Source organism: Akebia trifoliata, chromosome 12, assembly GCF_017979445.1.
Source record: "Akebia trifoliata isolate Shusen 1 chromosome 12, ASM1797944v1, whole genome shotgun sequence".
Classification (NCBI taxonomy): Eukaryota; Viridiplantae; Streptophyta; class Magnoliopsida; order Ranunculales; family Lardizabalaceae; genus Akebia; species Akebia trifoliata.
Window position 1 is genome coordinate 27,336,125 of NC_141386.1, and position 17,445 is coordinate 27,353,569.

Genomic DNA, 17,445 nt, shown 5'->3' on the forward strand with positions numbered 1-17,445 from the left:
AACAATTAATTATTGTTAAAAATAAGAAATTGTAACAAACAATAACAAATTGTACCACTAAAAAAACAATTTTTTAAATATTAAATTAATTACTAGATATTAAACATAAGAAATTTTAATGCTAAAAAATTAATAAAAATAAGAAACTAATTCTCCAAATTAAAATGAATTGTTTTCTAATTTGGAAAGTTTTCTATTTTGAGTGCATGGTTTAGTAAAACAACTTAATAATAATAAGGGTAAGATATTTTAATATTTACAAAAAAAAAAATCAATTTGTTTAAAAAATTACCAAAAATGAATTAAGTCACTGGATAGTCCAGCATTTTAGTAACTCGCTGGACTGTCCAACTTTTTAATTTGTTAAAATAGATTGCTGTATCAAAAATGCCCTTCTAATGATTAAAATGCTGGACTGTCCAGCCACTTAATTCGTTTTTTGTAATTTTTTTAAAGGTGTTTTTTGTTGTTGTAAATATTAAAATATTTTGCCCTCTTTTAATAATTTTCCCTAATAATAATGAAGTTGGTATATGAAATAATGGATGGTGGGAGCGGATCCTCTGTAGCTCCAATTTTCTGTAGTGCCCTGTAGCACTCTTACACAGTTTACAGAGTGCCACGTCAACCTTACTTTTATAATACACCGTTGAAAAGTGTTTGAAAATTAGAGGTTCAGCGACGGTCCATTTTCAAAATCATGGATCATCTTAAAAAAAAAAAAAACTTTCTTTATTTGAAGATGATCAATAGAATTAGATTCTCATGGAGAGCAAGTTCCCCATAAAGTGTCAGAGCGAAGTTGGGAAGCATATTAATGATCCAGTTTAAGAAAAAACACCAAATGATGCAATACTTGTTAATGACACCAATTGGTGTTAAACTGTACATGTCAAAGCATGTCATCAACTGCCAAATCACACATTGATACTATATGATGAGAAGAATAACTAGGATGGCTTACAATCAAGATGAATAAGTAGATTTTAAGCCAAATATATGAAGAACCAATTGATCTCTTGTTATATAATCCAAACTAGATTTATTACACTCTTTATGTACAGATTAACAGTGAAACTGAACATTTGCTTCAGTTGCAAATTTACAAACATTCCTCTAAACTTTTAATCGAAGTAACGTGCATGAAAATATGTAATCTGAATATGTTGACAATATGAGCCTATATCAGCTTTCTTGCATTTCTCTAATAGGGTCATGGAAGGCAAAGGTATTGGCTTTAAGAACTCTAGTAATAAGAGATGGATTTGTATCTTGATGAAGAACTTGTGACAAGCCAATAAACTTGCTTCCATCCTGTTTACGAATTTACATAGTCATCCGGTTAAAAGCTAATCCATTAAGAGATTACAAAGACAAGAAAAACTATAGTACACAACAAGAATATTAATTTTGTTTATGTAGATGTGAAAAACAAGCATAGAAATACTCGTAAAGATATAACAGAATTAAAAGACTTAATGGACTTAATAGCACCAACGTTAATATTGTGAGCTGAAAACGTTTCAGAAAATCATACACTAGAGTAGATGTGCTGTGGAATTGATCTTTTTCATGAAGAATCTTGTAGTTGATTACAATTGATCTGGGTGTTAAATGGAGGATTATTGAAGAATGGTTGGTAAGAGCTATTGAGATACTGACCCATGAGTGCAACTGCACAAGGGATGAATTGACATTCAGTGATTACTTTTCCTCTTTTTTGGTACGTGTAGAATGAATGAAACAAGAGATGAACAAACAAGAATGTGTACAAGCATCATGGTTTTAAAACTCGGTTTCACGTCTCGTCTCGTCCAGCCAAGATACCGAGTTAACTCGGACGATACGTCTTGTCTTGTTCGAGTTGTCTCGTTCGGCATTGAGACAATGATTTTTAACCATTTAAAAAATCTGAAAAAAATCTTTAAAAATTCAGAAATGATTCCTATTAAAAAATGAAGCCAAAAAAAGAAGATGAAGAAAAATCAATTTGTGGGTGAGAGCATAGGGTTTCAAGCTTGAAAACCTGCTGTCTCGTTTAACGTGGACGAGATTTTGCAAAATCTCATTTGAGACATCTCGTTTATCTAGCAATAAGTTGCTGTCTGGGTTGTCTCATTTGTGTCGGACGAGATTTTACAAAATCTCGTTCGAGACGTCTCGTTTATCTCACGATACGCGATTGTCTCAAATGGGTTTGTGCGTTTGTCTCATCCAGCCGCAATGCCGAGTTAACTCGGGCAATACCTCTCGGTCTCGGACGAGTTTTAAAACCATGACAAGCATACACACCTAAAGTACCGAGACAACTATAAGAAAAACAGAAAAAAGAGAAGAGAGGAATGCTAAGAACAGAAACTAGTTTCTTAACAACGCAATGCAGATGTGGCTTCTAACTAGTGTAGTTAAAGTCGAAAGGCACAAAAGCTTCCTGATGCCTAGGTCAAGGTGAGGTGGGCGTAAAGGAGAGCACAATAAAATTATAAAAATTAGTAAATTAAATAATGAATTATGGATTCTAGATGCATTATAATTATAATATTATAAATATTAGTTTTATTAAAGAAGAAGGAGAACGATCAACAATAGCAAAAAAAAAAAAAAAGTTTATAGAGGAAGGAGACCAAGAATAAGAAAAGAAAAAAAGTAAGTTGGCCAATAACAACATGTGTTGTTGCTGCTATGATACAATTAGGGTCAAGGTTTAAAATGTCATATCGGAGGAATATTTCTGTCATGGAAAAATATTGATACTATATCGATTGATACATTCAATGCTTAGGGGTCAATTTTTTTTATTTGTCTTGGCTGACACTAAGATGTATTGACCTATACATTTCAATATTTTGAACCATAACTAAGGCCATCAATGGGTAGGTTCGAGCAGTCTTTGGTTGGGCCTTACCAAAGCCCTAGAAAGGCAGGTTCAACCTTAGCCTAGCCCTATACCACAACGTGAAAAAAGCCTATATTTGATGGCCCAAGGCCGTCGGATTTCATAAAATTCGATAGATGAAGGCGTCAATTTTTTTTCGAGGATTGAAACTGTCAAATTAATGGAGGATGGGAGAAATTTGATGGCTCTAAGCCGTCGAATTGGGGAACATAAAAAATTTCAACGGCCATGGGCCATAGAAATTCGGTTTCTAAAATTTTTGGGCTTTCGCCTGTCGAATTTTCTTTTCAAGATTTTCAGTTTTCACATAGTGTACCCCTATGACAAAATATAAACATTTTTACTGAAGCGCAATCAAGACGTGTGACTTGATGTGCTTCACTTATATTGCCTCGCCTCACATGCATTAAGGCTCCTTGGGCGTGCCCTGCCTTGAGGTGCGCCTGAGATGCACTAAGGCGCTCGCTTTGACTATAGAGCTTCTAACTCTTGCTTCTTGCAGAAAATGTGTATAACCTCTTTCAGAAACCTTAGATGTTCTCTGCAGGTTTCCTGTAATGACCAACTTGAACATAAGGTATTAGTGGCTTTTGGTATGGATGTATCTGGTTCCATAACTAGGAACACCATTAAAAGTTTAACAAGCCCCAATCAACTAGTGGAAAAACTAGTCGTGCAAGACAAGTGTTGGGGCTTCCAGTGAAGATCAGAAAAATTCACAATGACGAGGGATGTGAATCACTAATTTAAAAGCAATAAAGAAACATTTGAAAGTTCTTGTTCAGACCAAGAATTAATACTAATCAATTTTTTCTATAAATCCTGACTGAATCGTTAAAATCGTGTAATCTGACATTCGAGTTATGGTCAAGGCTGTATTGACTGCAAATTTTGTAGGTTAAACAGTACATGGCATAATTCTCAGGACAATCACCATAGATTGTATCTTTGAAGTATTAAAACAACATGCAAGAAATGGTTAGAATACAAACCATACCTTATCTAGGCTTAGGATCAAAGAACCCGCCAAAGACTTCTCGCCATTTACTCGACTACTTAGATGTTGACATATTATCTGAAACCTCTGAGATATCTCACTCAGTAACTCACTTCTTTCTTTCACACTTCCGATGAATTCTTTCTTAATAATTTCGTTGTCCTCTTCAAGAGTTTGCAATCTCATACAAAGTTGTTCGATTTCACCACGCGACAACCCCACCTTTCCCTTGTGTGAATTACCACCAATCTTACCTTCTAAACCAACCTTCAAGGCTTCACCACCTAAACTCAAACTCGACTCTTTATGTAACTTCGATCCATCTATGCAGTTGTTGACTGGAAATGATTGGGACAAATTAGTTCGATACCCGTTATTTCTAACCCCCAAATCTGTACCCTCAAACCTCAAAAGATTCTGTTTGCAGGATTGGACTAGTAAATCCAAAGCAGCGATTTCCATTTTCTTCTCATACATAATTTCTTCGAATCTTTGAAGGGTTGGTACATTTCTTGTATGGGGTCTATCAAAACAACCAGATTCCATCATCTAATTTACAGAAACCAAAGAAAACCTAAGAACCCATATTGGAAATATTTAAAAGAAGCAAAGAAAATGTAAGAAAAACCTCAAATGCAACCAAGAAATGCTAAGAAATCAATTTCATAGAAATGGGTTCAAACAATTCGATCCAATTAACATAGAAACTGGTGCAAATAATGAAATCATTGGTAGCTGAAGTGTTGTAGAAGATGAAAAAGAAATTTAAAACACGAACATTGAAAAAAAAGAAAAAGAGGAGCAAAGGTTGGAGATGATAAAGAGAATGATGGTTGCTTACCTGACAGAGTTGCAGAGATGAAGATGGAAAGAAAGCTTCTTGAGTGGATGTCCAATTCTTTGCTTCCTTTGTAAGATCAGAGAGAGAGAGAGAGAGAGAGATGGCGCCAACTTTCTCAGTAGAGAAAAAGTCTTTCAAGTTGGTTTTAAGTAAGAGGCTTTGGCGTTTAGTTTTCATTTGAATTACTCAAATCACGAAACAGCCCCTAATGTTTTGAGTTAATTACCTGTGTTTTTCTCACAACAAAAAAAAGGTTTACAGAACCGAACTTATGATCCGACCCGAAAATACTATTAATAATTTAATAGTGCTTAAAATGGCTAAGACCTGATCCAGATATGAGTATATCCATATTTAGATTTTGATATTTTCACTGGATATCCGTTTTTGAATCCAACAGATCCCACTAGATAAAATCATATTTGAACCATTTTATTTTTTCTTAAACAAGACCAACCCAACCTAAATTGCTTGATTTTGATTGGGTCGGGTTGCATCGGACCAGGACGGAGTGAGTAACATTTTTTCTAATTTACTTTTTTGTTAATTGTTATACTATTCTATTTTATCATTATCATTATGAATATTTCTAATTATATTAAAATATTAGAAAAAGATATTTTATAAAATCTAAAAAAACAATTTTAAAATAAATATATCATTTGGATCTAGGAAGATATATCCATATCCTACTCATATCAAGGGACATCAAACCTCAACCCATTTTTTTTATTCGAATCTACTCCAAGGATCCAAACATGTTAAATAATGTCAAGTCCTACCCATATTATACCCTATTATTAAAGTTTGATTATTACAAAAAAAAAAAAAAAAAAGCCCTTCTATAATAAAGAATTTAGGGTGATTTAGAAACGCCCCTCCATACTTACTTCGATGGGTATTAGAAATCCTCCCTGCGTTTTTAGAAATCCTCATCTTCAAATGTCATTTGAGGCTGCAATAATCCTTTTTTAGGCTGTCCATCAAATATTCGGATACGAGAGGAAGGACAGCTTTTCTAGAGATTAGTAAAGATTTTCAAAGGATCTGTTTTATTTAACCCAATTGTTGGTTTTGATGAAGAGCATTCTTATCAATTCTTCCTTCTTCTTTTTTTTCCACATTTTCACGACCTTAACTATGGCACAAGGCGGATTTTTTGTGAGGAGATCATCCTCATAGAAAATCAACTAATTCTAAAACTTCTAACCCAATCAACACTACATGAAAATCGAAAACTTCGACAGGCCAAGCCAAGAATTTTAGAAACCAAATTATGATGGCCAAGGGCTGTTGAAATTTTTGATGTTTCCTAGATTCAATGACTTAGAGCTGTCAAATTTCTCCCGTCCTCTATTAATTTAATGGTTTTGACTTGTTGAAAAAAAAAAGATTCAACAATAAAAAATTTGACGCCTTGATTAGTTGAATTTTATGAAAATAGATGGTTTTAATGGACTTTTTCATGTATGTTGTGCAGAAGTGATTTTCAAATTGAAGAATTGTAGACCGTCAATTTGTAAATCACTTTTGATGATGTTAGAAGTTTTGGAATGAGCTGATTTCTTGGTGAGAAGAAAATTCAGCTCATTCTGAAATTCTAACCCATACATGATAAAATATAGGCTTTCAACCCATATGTGTAGCATTGGAATGCTCTAAGTAATAGCACTTTAGCTTTGTAAGACGAATGTGCAATTTGCCAGTCCCTTTTATTCTTTCTACCAATGTATCCTACATTGCCTTTAATTTATAAGTTTTTGCCTTTGTATTGAGAGAAGAGAAAGAGAAAAAAAAAATTGAGTTTCTCCCCATTTCTTCTGTTTGGATTGTTAAGTGGAGAGAGAAGAGAAAAGAATTGGAGAGAAAAAAAAGGCGGGTTTTCTTTCTCTCCAAAAGTAGAGAGAAGAGGAGAGAAATGAAAAGAAACCCTTTTAAAAATATTTTATAATACTAACTCTGCCCCTAGATCACTTTTAAGAGATTTTAAAATTTCAAAATTGTCCCAAGTTCTCTCTTGTCAATCAAAACATAATAGAGAGAAATTGTGTTTCTCTTCTCTTCTGTTCTCTTATCTCTTAGTAGGTTTGATGTGTCCTCCATGCTCTGTACAATGTTGTCAACATCATGGATCCTTGTTTGCTTTGTTGTTAGTGTGCTTGTCACATACCTACTAATTTCATTATTATCTATTCATCTTCACAAATCCATGGCTATGTTTCCTCCGAGTCATGATAATCTGACTACCCCATGTGGCATACTCAATCGACTATCTGACGTGACAAGTTTGGAAATCATAGATCTGTGAATGGGGAAGTGCAGCCATGTATCCCGAGGAGCGCAAATCTACAGTTGCCAAACTTATCACGTGAGGGTAGTCAATTGAGTTTCCCACATGGGGTAGTCAGATTATCACAATTCTTAATTCTTTTCAAGACTACAAAAGGTGATAATGCGGGCCCTAGTGGTTTGGGAAATAAGACTGTTCCTTATGTTTTAGACTCTCCTAAGGAAAGTGAAGATTTGGGCTGAGGTTTTAAAGCCCATCGTCGCGCAGATCCAATATGGGATGGTGGGTTGGGCCTAGCTCTTTTTAGGGAGAGAGAAAAGGTCATGAACCTAAGCTAATCCACCAAGGGAGTGGGCTACCATCCCAATTTCAGGATCTTGCTTTGTCCAATGGGAATATGAACCTGAAATGCATGAAACCCAATTCTGTTGATCCTTACCTGTCCTTGACATGGTTTTAAATCTCGTCCAAGACTGAGATGACTCGCCCGAGTCATCTTGGTATCTTCTATGAACGTGAGGGATAGACAAAGTGTCTCAACTCTGCCAAATCTTGCTAGATAAACGAGATGACTCTGCCGAGATTTTGTAAACCTTGTTTGAATCAATAAAACTCAACCGATTCAATCGGGATTTTGTACATTTTAATTAAAATAATTAATTTTTTATAATTTAATATATACATTATCTAAATAAAATATGATCTATGATTAAACATCTTCTAGTCAACATTATTGTATAACAAAGATTACAATTATTTTCATATAATTATATATGAGAAAATGACTGTAAAACAAGTTCAAGGTTTTTTTCTCATCTTAGATGAGTTGACTCGTCCGTGAAAACTCGGTCTTGTCCATGGACGAGAGACGTCATATTGAGTTTTGAAACCATGGTCCTTGAAGAGGAGGCTAATGGGAGCAATGTAAAGAGAAAGAAGGTCAAGACTAATTAGGAGGTTAATGATCTTCAAAGGATGGTGTGGGAGTTCTCAGTGAAATCGTTTTCATGAAAGAGGTCATGGCGTAGATAATTGTTGGTCAATGTCAATTAAGTTATTTTATTGGAAAATTAGAGGGCTCAATGATTCATGGAAGAGAGCGATGATTAAATCTATGATTACTTATGATAAGCCTCACATTGTTTCTTTTTAGGGGTTGAAGATGAGTGTTTGGTGCAGTTTGTCAATAAAAATAGATAACAAAATAATAAGCATTGACAAGTAATGATCGATCCACAGAGACAACGTCGATCCACAATTTCTAACTTAAAATGATCATAGTTAAAAGTATTAAAGGAAAATTGAATAAAATTAACTTTAGATAAACAAGAATAAAAATCATAATGTAAAAAGTTAGATCGGTCGAATCTTCAAAAAACAATCCGTCTCATTAGTTTATTTGTCTTTATATTATCTTTATCCAATCAACAAAGCTAATATTGTTGGATCAAAAGATGAAATCTATTAAACCCAAATATGTAATCTAAATTTTGTGATAAAATTTAATAAGACGAAATCAAAAAGGTTAAATATAAAATCTCTAACAAGGCACAATTTAAATTTATCTAGATTAAGCTATCAAAATTAAGAGAATAAATATTAGATCTGATGATCACTACTTAATCAAATTGATATCAAAATAAAACACTGAAACATAGTTAGAAACAAATAAAATTAACTAAGATGGTCTTGCTCAAGCTTCATTGACCTCTCTAATGGAGGTCTAGTTACAAATCATTGCAAAAATAATAAAATAAATTATAAAAATAAAAAGAGAAGAAATTGATAAGAGAATGATATTTTTTATTATTAATCTTGGCTTGAAATTGACAAAAAACTCATTATGTTTATAAAACTTGAACAAAAAGTAAACCTAAAAATTGAAAACTAGAATAAATGAGAGGAACAGAGAATATTGGAGAAGATGATCTATAACTCTTGTCTGGTCTCTTATTTATAGAGACTGGATTAGGGTTTTAGGATTCAGAATACTCTCATGTTTTACAAAGAGTCTAAACCCTAATGTGTTATGTCACAAATCACGCCGCCCTAAAGTTTCATGAATCTCGAGGAACATTTTGTCGACATCACTGCAACGCGGCTATTGTGGGCCCAATAGGTTTGGTCTTCAGTCCGTGAGTTTGTTTTGGGTCTTGGATCGTAATGTACTTCTTTAATTATCCTGCTTTATCCTTTTAAATCTCATAATTTTGACCTATCACAAGTAAATAATGGTCAAAAATTCATAATTTATTCAAAAAATAAAAATAAATAAACATGAACTATCAATGAATTATATCTATTTAAGAGATTTAGTATATAATCAAATCTTAAAGTCTCTATAAATAGGGCTCTAAAAATGACTTTCTAAGTCCTAATCACACCCTCAAACTTATATTTTGTCAGTCCAAAAAAAAAAAAAAAAAAAACCTTAAAATAAAAATTATACTTTCGTAAGTTATACGATTGCATAATGTAATAAGTCCTTAAACCCGTAGATTACTCCTAATGGACAAGTTTGACTCGTGAGGATTTGTAGTGAATATACCCACAAAAGTCAAACACTAAATGAAATATTAATATCAAAATCGACGTACGTAATGAAAACATAACGACATTTCACAAATCAATCAAAGGTCCTTTATGCTTAAGAAGAGTCTTATTTTTTTATTCCTCACTTTAAAAAATTTAAGAAATTGATAGCTTGAGACCTTGTGCAAATTTTTTGATTAAAAATAAAAAATATCAATTTTTTTAGAATAAGATTTTACCTCTTAACTAATAAGAATGGTTGGTTCAATATAAATTCTAACGCTTGTCTGAGATAGTGAGAGGTGTGAATGATCCAGACCTTGCATTATCCTTGGAAGATAGGAAATACATATACATAGTCTTTCCTCGAAAAAAGCCACTCAAAATTCACTCGTTGATATAGTATGTCTACTGGATCATAGATATTTTATTTGTGTATCCTGAGGAAAAATCACCTCTTTAGGGATTTATCCCTGAATTTACCTAGTGCAAATACTTTAAGAGGACCGAACACCAAGGTTACAAAAAATATATATCATCGATCAAGTTTGCATTTTTGTATAAGTTCACTATAAAGTGGTGGCATAAATCCTTTTTTTTATAATATGTTTCCCTTTATGCTTATTTCCAATGGTAGAAACTCGACGTATGATAAAAATTCACCATGGGATTAATTTAAGCATGATTCGAACATAAATTAATGTTAAAGTTGAAAACTAGGGTAAAAGAGTTATCCATAGACATTTCATTGAAGAGGAGGGTGATGGTATGTGTGGCTCACCAAACAAAAAAAAAAATTCATTTTTCAAAGGCTTTATAACTTTAAGTTAAAGAATAAAGAGGTGAGTAATAACCTTTCGTTTGTATACTGGAGAAGGTGGAGGTCAAGGGGGCATGTAAATATTTGAGATAGTCTGTTTTTTAACCTGATTGCTGCTGACTTGACTTGCGTATTGTCTCATACACTAATGAGAAATGATCCAAATGCCTTTTTCTTCAAATTTATAACCAAAAAACACAAACCATAGATCTTTTCGTTGTGTTTCTTGAAGAAAAAGTTTTATTGTCTATGCATTTTCATGTTAGGGGAGCTTACAAAGAGCATCAAGTTTTGGGGCGTCAGTTTATCACGAATATTTTCTAATGTATTAACAGGTCAAATAGTGAAATAAAAAAATATCCAAAATCAAATTAAGAAATAACCATTAATAAAATAATGAGACCAAAACCAATGAGTTTGGCCATTAGAAAGAAATTGAAGAAGAGGACAAGGAGGAGTAGAAGCGGAGGAGGCGGAAGAAAGAAAAATGGTTTAAATATACATTTTTCCCTCATCTAGCTAGGCCAAGAAATTCTTTTAGCTATTCGCCTACCCTAACAGTCTCATCATTCTTTCTTGTAAGTCAGGATTTGTTTGGATGTAGGAGTTAGATGGATAAGTACTATGCATTTGGGAGCCAATTCTTAGAAGTGTTGTTAGAATTACTTTTGAGACAGTTTTGTGTTTGGGAACTATTTTGAATTCTAAAAAAATGACCAGAATGCTCTTATAGAGACCAATTACTCTTTTATCATTGTAATTGCATTAATACCCTAAAATAATGTATTATTATAAAAAATAATACTACTGGCTCAAAGGAGCTCTGATCAAAGATATTTTTATTCTACAAATAATAATTCATACATTTAATCGTGTCTACATTCAATATATTAATTAAAATTCTTTTGTTATTCAACAAAAGAATTCAAAAAAATCCACCTAATAGAACTTATGCATAAAACAATCTGCAAAATTCCACCAATTTGTGCATGTTTGGTAAATTTGCCTTTTAAAAACCCATCAAAATCATTCCTTGTTAGGATTGCTCTAATCAAATAAAGAGACCCAAGTTTACGAATAGAACATAAAAATACTCTTTTCTTGTAAAAAAAGAGAAGGGGAATAAATCACTAAAATTGATTAAAAAAATAAAACCATAAAGATTATAGCAATTGCAATTAAAGCAAAACAATAAATGAAAAAATTGATCACTTTCTGTCAAATTAAACCAAAAAACTCAAGAAGAAATCTATTCAAGATTATACCTTACTACAATTCCAAGCAACAAATACGAGATAACAATACAACCTTTTTGAAATTTATGGAAAAAATCCTTTTACAACATTAATACAATTAGAACAACTGAAAGGGAAAAAAAACCCAACAAATAGTCGATAAAACCCAACCCAACCCATCTCATCTATGTTTTCTTTTCCACCCAAAACATAAACATAATTTAAATAAAATCCTAGCTTTCTGCAACTCCCCATCTCCAATAACATGAACTTAACATCGCAACCGACTGCTTGTTAAAATGGCATTAAAATAGTTGTAATTTCTGATATTGATGAGGGACATACTTGTTTCAAAGCTGTTAAAATGGCGGTATTATTGGCTCGCCACCGCCAGCGCACATTTGAGAAGTACTAACTTAGGTGCTTTGTCAAAACAACACTTAAAGTGCTCTTGAAAAGAGTAACTTTTTTTCCGTCGAAAACTATCCAAATGGTTGTCAGGTACTTATGGCTCACCGTTGGAGTCATAAGCACTTTTCCCACTCTTCTCCTTGGAAGTTAAAAGCTCGACCGACCAGCACCTCCAAACCATGAAAACGATTATAATTGATTTTTCAAAAAATAGATAACCACAATGCACAAAAGCTAGAAAAAAAAGGTTAAAAACTTGTAATTGATGAGACATGGTTTGAATTTCAAAAATATATAGTGCTTGAAACATATCTTAAAAAGGAAGGATCTGCGGTAAATAGCCTTACAGTCAGTGGAGTTGGATTCCATAAAAATATATTTACAATTAAACAGAAATGCCATGATCAACGATCAAAAAACACACGAGATGGATGGAGAGAAAAATCTCCTCTCAAAAAGGGAATTATAAAATTCTCTGTCATCATGAAATCACACATTTCATATTCCAATGATGGAGGTTTATACTTTATATAGAAAATTTTGACTGAAAATTTATTAGTATTTCAAGGTACTACAGGTACACTACGTAAAGTTCAAAGATTTTAGAGCTTATCAAATCACTTATATTAATAAACCTATGTATTTTGTTTGTAGCATGGATTGGACCCAATAAGTTTCCTCTTTTGCTTTCCACTACACCTAGCCTTAGAAGATTTTGGTAATAACGTACATTGAATCAAATGTCGGAAAATTTTACCTTGCCTTAATATTAAAAGACTTTGTTAAAATTTTACAATTTGTCAAATCCTTATCTATGAATAACATTCTTGCATTGTTTGTAACATACATTGAACCATATCCACCCAAAACACGATCACAAGGCTTATCGTTTGGGACACTGGTATGCACAGAACCATAGATGCTTCTCACTCATATTTCGATAAAAAACATCTATGTTTCTATAGACCCATCCACATCAGCAATGTCTGAAATGATGTCAATTTCAATGTTACTTCAGCATTTTCCAAATACATAATGTTAAAAGGTATTTATGATAAGATTTTATAACTTATCAAATCTTTTAGATTAATAACATTCTTGTTTTGTTGGTAACATACACGAACAAAATATATATAAATAATATTTTTATTTTACAACTTGTGAGATCTTTTAGATTAATTCTTCTTATTTTGTTTTTGACATACACTCAACATAGTATGTATAATTTACAATTTTCCTTTTCTGCTTTTTGTTACACATAGTCTTAGAAGATTTTGGTATGATAAAACTAAACATTTCCCCACCCTTAGTAGATGTTTACCATTATAATGAGAGAAGGTTGGGCACAAATTGTTCTACGCCAAAATTTAAAGCCCCACAAATGCCCCTAATTTTTGCATTTAAACTTTGTATCAATCAATAAAATTAGAATCCAACAGGTGTCAGTTAGCTAACTTAGTTGGTAAAGTCTTTGGGTGGTGATATTAGAGGTATGGTTTGAATTCTCAATGGTACCATGTTACTAAATTCTATTATATCTGTGACGTTAGATTAGAGAAAATAGACAGAAAATAATGTGAAATAAAATAACAAAATAAATTATAAATACCGTAAAATACTATCTTAATATTAAAATGAGCGAGGGTTGAATTGAATACAATAGCCCTAAGAAAAATTCCGTCCCTGTGAAATGCTAGCAGTCTTTGAACATTTGTCTCTCAGGATACTACGCTCAACATATGTACAAGACAACACTCTTAGTGTATACGTACAAATGAACTTATACTGTGATTTGTACTCTCAAGGACACACAAAGAAATCTATTAAAAACAAAAGGGCATTATGCAAATTAAAATTTTGAAAATTGAATTATGCAAAAGAGGAAACAAATGAGAATTTATAGAATTAGAAGTATTTCTCTGGATAGTCACTAAGACTGGTGAAAATGTTCGAACAGACACACATGTATGTAGAGTTTTGAGTTTCTTAGAATAGTCACGAGTTGATACACGCGCACCTACGTGAGGTTTAAATCCAAAGATTTGCACCCCCTGCATCCCTCGTGCGCGCATCGCATGCGCACACACATTAAGGTTTTTTTGACCAATGGGTCTAAATTCCTTTTAGAACCCATAAGCCCTCATGTGCTTGTGGGCTTTACCTATATCTCTTTTTCACTTATTACACTATGTGAGAACTTCTATATAAGAGTTATACTCTTTAGTTGTTTCTATACGATGTGAGACTAAAATATTATACCACAACTTATAAACAAACCACTTAACTCTTACTTTTACTTTTACTTCCACTTCCATTTAAACATTAAGATAAATCCCGCTTTTATCCAACAAACTCATTAAAAAAAGGCTTACCAAACAAAAAAATAAAATAAAAAATACAATCCTAAGCCTTATAAACACGTTAGTTTTAGTTTTTAAAATTACAAATTTTCTTTTACTGTATTCATCATCCCCTTAATTAGTCTTTAAATTACAAAGGGCCCTTATGATGCATGTGTATATTTGCACATGCCACCTACTAGTGAAAATTATTATATTATTAAATAGACTAAATGATAAATATTTTGGTAGAATTATATAATTTGTCAAATCCTTATCCATAAATAACTTTCTTGCTTTGTTTTTAACATACGTTGAACCACATAATATCATTAATATGTTTCCATTTTTATTTCTTTACTGAAAAGTTAACAACTAGTTGTAATGTAAAAATTCACTTTAGGATAAGGGTGGAGCCATGATTTTCCTGTAGTGGGGGCAAACTATGGTTAGTTGTATAGTGAAGATAAATGGTTTTAGGGAGAAATTAAGAGGTTTTTAGTTAGAAGTTGAAAAAAATGACATCTAGGTCATTTCCAATTAATATTTGAGAAGTCTTGGTCAAGAGGCAATGTCATCAATAAAAAATTGAAGAGGTGAGGGAGTGGGGACAAATGGGGCATGTAATTAGTTGAAAATATAGGGGTGTCTCAAAGTTCTATGGGACAAATGGGGCATGCTATTTATATTTTCAAATAAAAGTTTAGTCTCACGTTGAGGCTCTCCATCAAATAGACGGTTGAGATGATATAGGTTTTCAAGAAAAATGTTCCCCTAGAAAAAAAAAAATTGTATTGATTCCTAGGCGATCAGCATTGATTTTTAAGAAATATTCGTTATTCGTCTTATCTCAATTGTTTGTTTGATGGAGGAGTTGGAATCTAGTGTTTTCAAAAATAATAAAATGAAAAATGAAAGTGATGTAATTGTCCATAGGCGGATTTGTGACTTATAATCCAAGACATTGAATGCATTTTTGGATGTGTGGTTCGGTTCGAATTATCCAACTAATTAAAAAAGTATTTTGGTGAAGCTTATAAAATATTAATAAGAAAGAGACAGGGGCAGAGCCAGGATTTTCCTATAGTGGGAGCAAACTATGGTTAGTTGTATAGTGAAAATGAATGGTTTTAGGGAGAAATTAAGAGATTTTTAATTAGAAGTAGAAGAAAATTGGGTCATTTCCAATTAATATTTGAGAAGTCCCCGTCGAGAGGTAATGTCATCAACAAAAAATTGAAGAGATGAGGGAGTGGGGACAAATGGGACATGTAATTAGTTGAAAATATAAGGGTGTCTCAAAATTCTGTGGGGGCAAAAATTGGAGGGAAGTGAGGGTGTAATGGCAAATGGGGAGAGAGGTGAGGGAACGGGGACAAATGGGGTATGTTAGGGGTATCTCAAAATTCTGTGGGGGCAAAAATTGGAGGGAGGTGAGGGTGTAAGGGCAAATGGGGAGAGAGGTGAGGGAATGGGGACAAATGGAGCATGTAATTAGTTGAAAATATAGGGGCGTCTCAAAGTTCTGTGGGAGCAATTGTCCCCACCAGCTCCTTACTAGCTCCGCCCCTGACTTTAGGATGTGAGAGATCACAGGTCTTTCAAGTGACGATCTCTCAAAAGTAGTAAACTTATGAGATTGTCACTTTAAAATGAGAGATCGTCACATGAAAACCTGTGAGATTTTCACATTCAAGTTTTGGTAATTAAAATGTATGGTGATCTGGAATCGGAATTTGATCAAAATTTTATCACGTTTTGGTAAAAAATCCAAAAAATAAAAATAGAAGCCAAATCTTATTTAAGCAAGAAAGTAAGGAATAAAGTTACCAACCTATTTGTATCCACATATCCAAGTACCACTCAAATTGAAGAAAGAAAGAATTCTGGTTAATGGGAGTAATTAAAGGTTCTTGATGCAGATATGCAAGATGTGTGGGTTCTCTCATTTTTGCAGCACCAGCAGATATAGATGGCTGAGCATGATTGTGTTTAAAGAATTGGATAACAACAATCTTGTAAAGGTTGTTTATGAAAGAAATAGAGAGCTGCTATTGGCACCCAATTTCTTAAATTATTTTTCGCCCCAATTCCAGATTGAAACAGACCATTCAAACATACAAAGGTTTGGCTCAGATTATTATCTCAACACTTCAAACACTATAAGACTTGTTCAAACAACTTCAGTAGTTGGTTACAATTATGATAAGGTTCATATAAAATCTTAAATCCAAAAAATAGAAATCTAACAAAAAAGGAAATTCTATTAGCACCCCACCTGTTACTTTTACACAACCATTTACTTAATTTATTAATTTTTAATTGGGGTGTAATAAGTAAAAGTTGGTGTGCTAATAGCAGTGCAATGTGAGGGCATAGGGTGAAGTTAGAGGACAAAAAATAGTAACAGGTTGAATACAAGGGTATTTTGGTCTTTTTATAAAAGTCAAGAAAAGTCGGGATGGTTCCCCAAACTCACTTCCAATACAAAAGTATTTTTCGTAATACTTCTCAGAGTTTAGTCCCAATCGCACTTCTCGCACATAAATACTTCTCCAGCTCTTTCATAGAGAACTTTGGCTCTTGCTTTTTGACAAATTACTTTTGCCTCTAGTATCGAAACAGGCCCTCAGCTTCTCAGCTCAACCAACAAACGCCTCCAAACTGTAAAAACGATTACAATTGAGTTTTCAAAAAATAGATAACCACAACGTGCAAAAGCTAGAAAAAAAGGTTAAAAACTTGTAATTGATGAGACATGGTTTGAAATTCAAAAATATATAGTGCTTGAGACATACCTTAAAAGGGAAGGATCTACGGGAAATAGCCCTGCAATCAGTGGGGGTGGATTCCATAAAAAATATATTTACAAGTAAACTGAAATGCCATGATCAACGATAAAAAAACACACGAGATGGATGGAGAGAAAAATCTTCATTCAAAATGGGAATTATACAATTCTTGATCATCATGAAATCGCACATTTCATACTCCGATGATAGAGGTTTATATAGAAATTTATTAGTATTTCAAGGTATTACAGGTATGATAATAAAGTTCAAAGATTTTATAGCTTATAAAATC

At 32.9% G+C, this 17,445-nt stretch overlaps 1 long non-coding RNA gene across 1 annotated transcript; it reads right to left on the reverse strand.

Annotated features, from left to right (window-relative positions):
• Positions 1-998: 998 nt before the first annotated feature.
• Positions 999-4,185, reverse strand: LOC147389233 (uncharacterized). The gene is made up of 2 exons (XR_015170800.1): positions 3,894-4,185; positions 999-1,314 (listed from the first exon to the last, which is right to left on the reverse strand). It is a non-coding gene; the product is annotated as an uncharacterized LOC147389233 (long non-coding RNA).
• Positions 4,186-17,445: the final 13,260 nt, after the last annotated feature.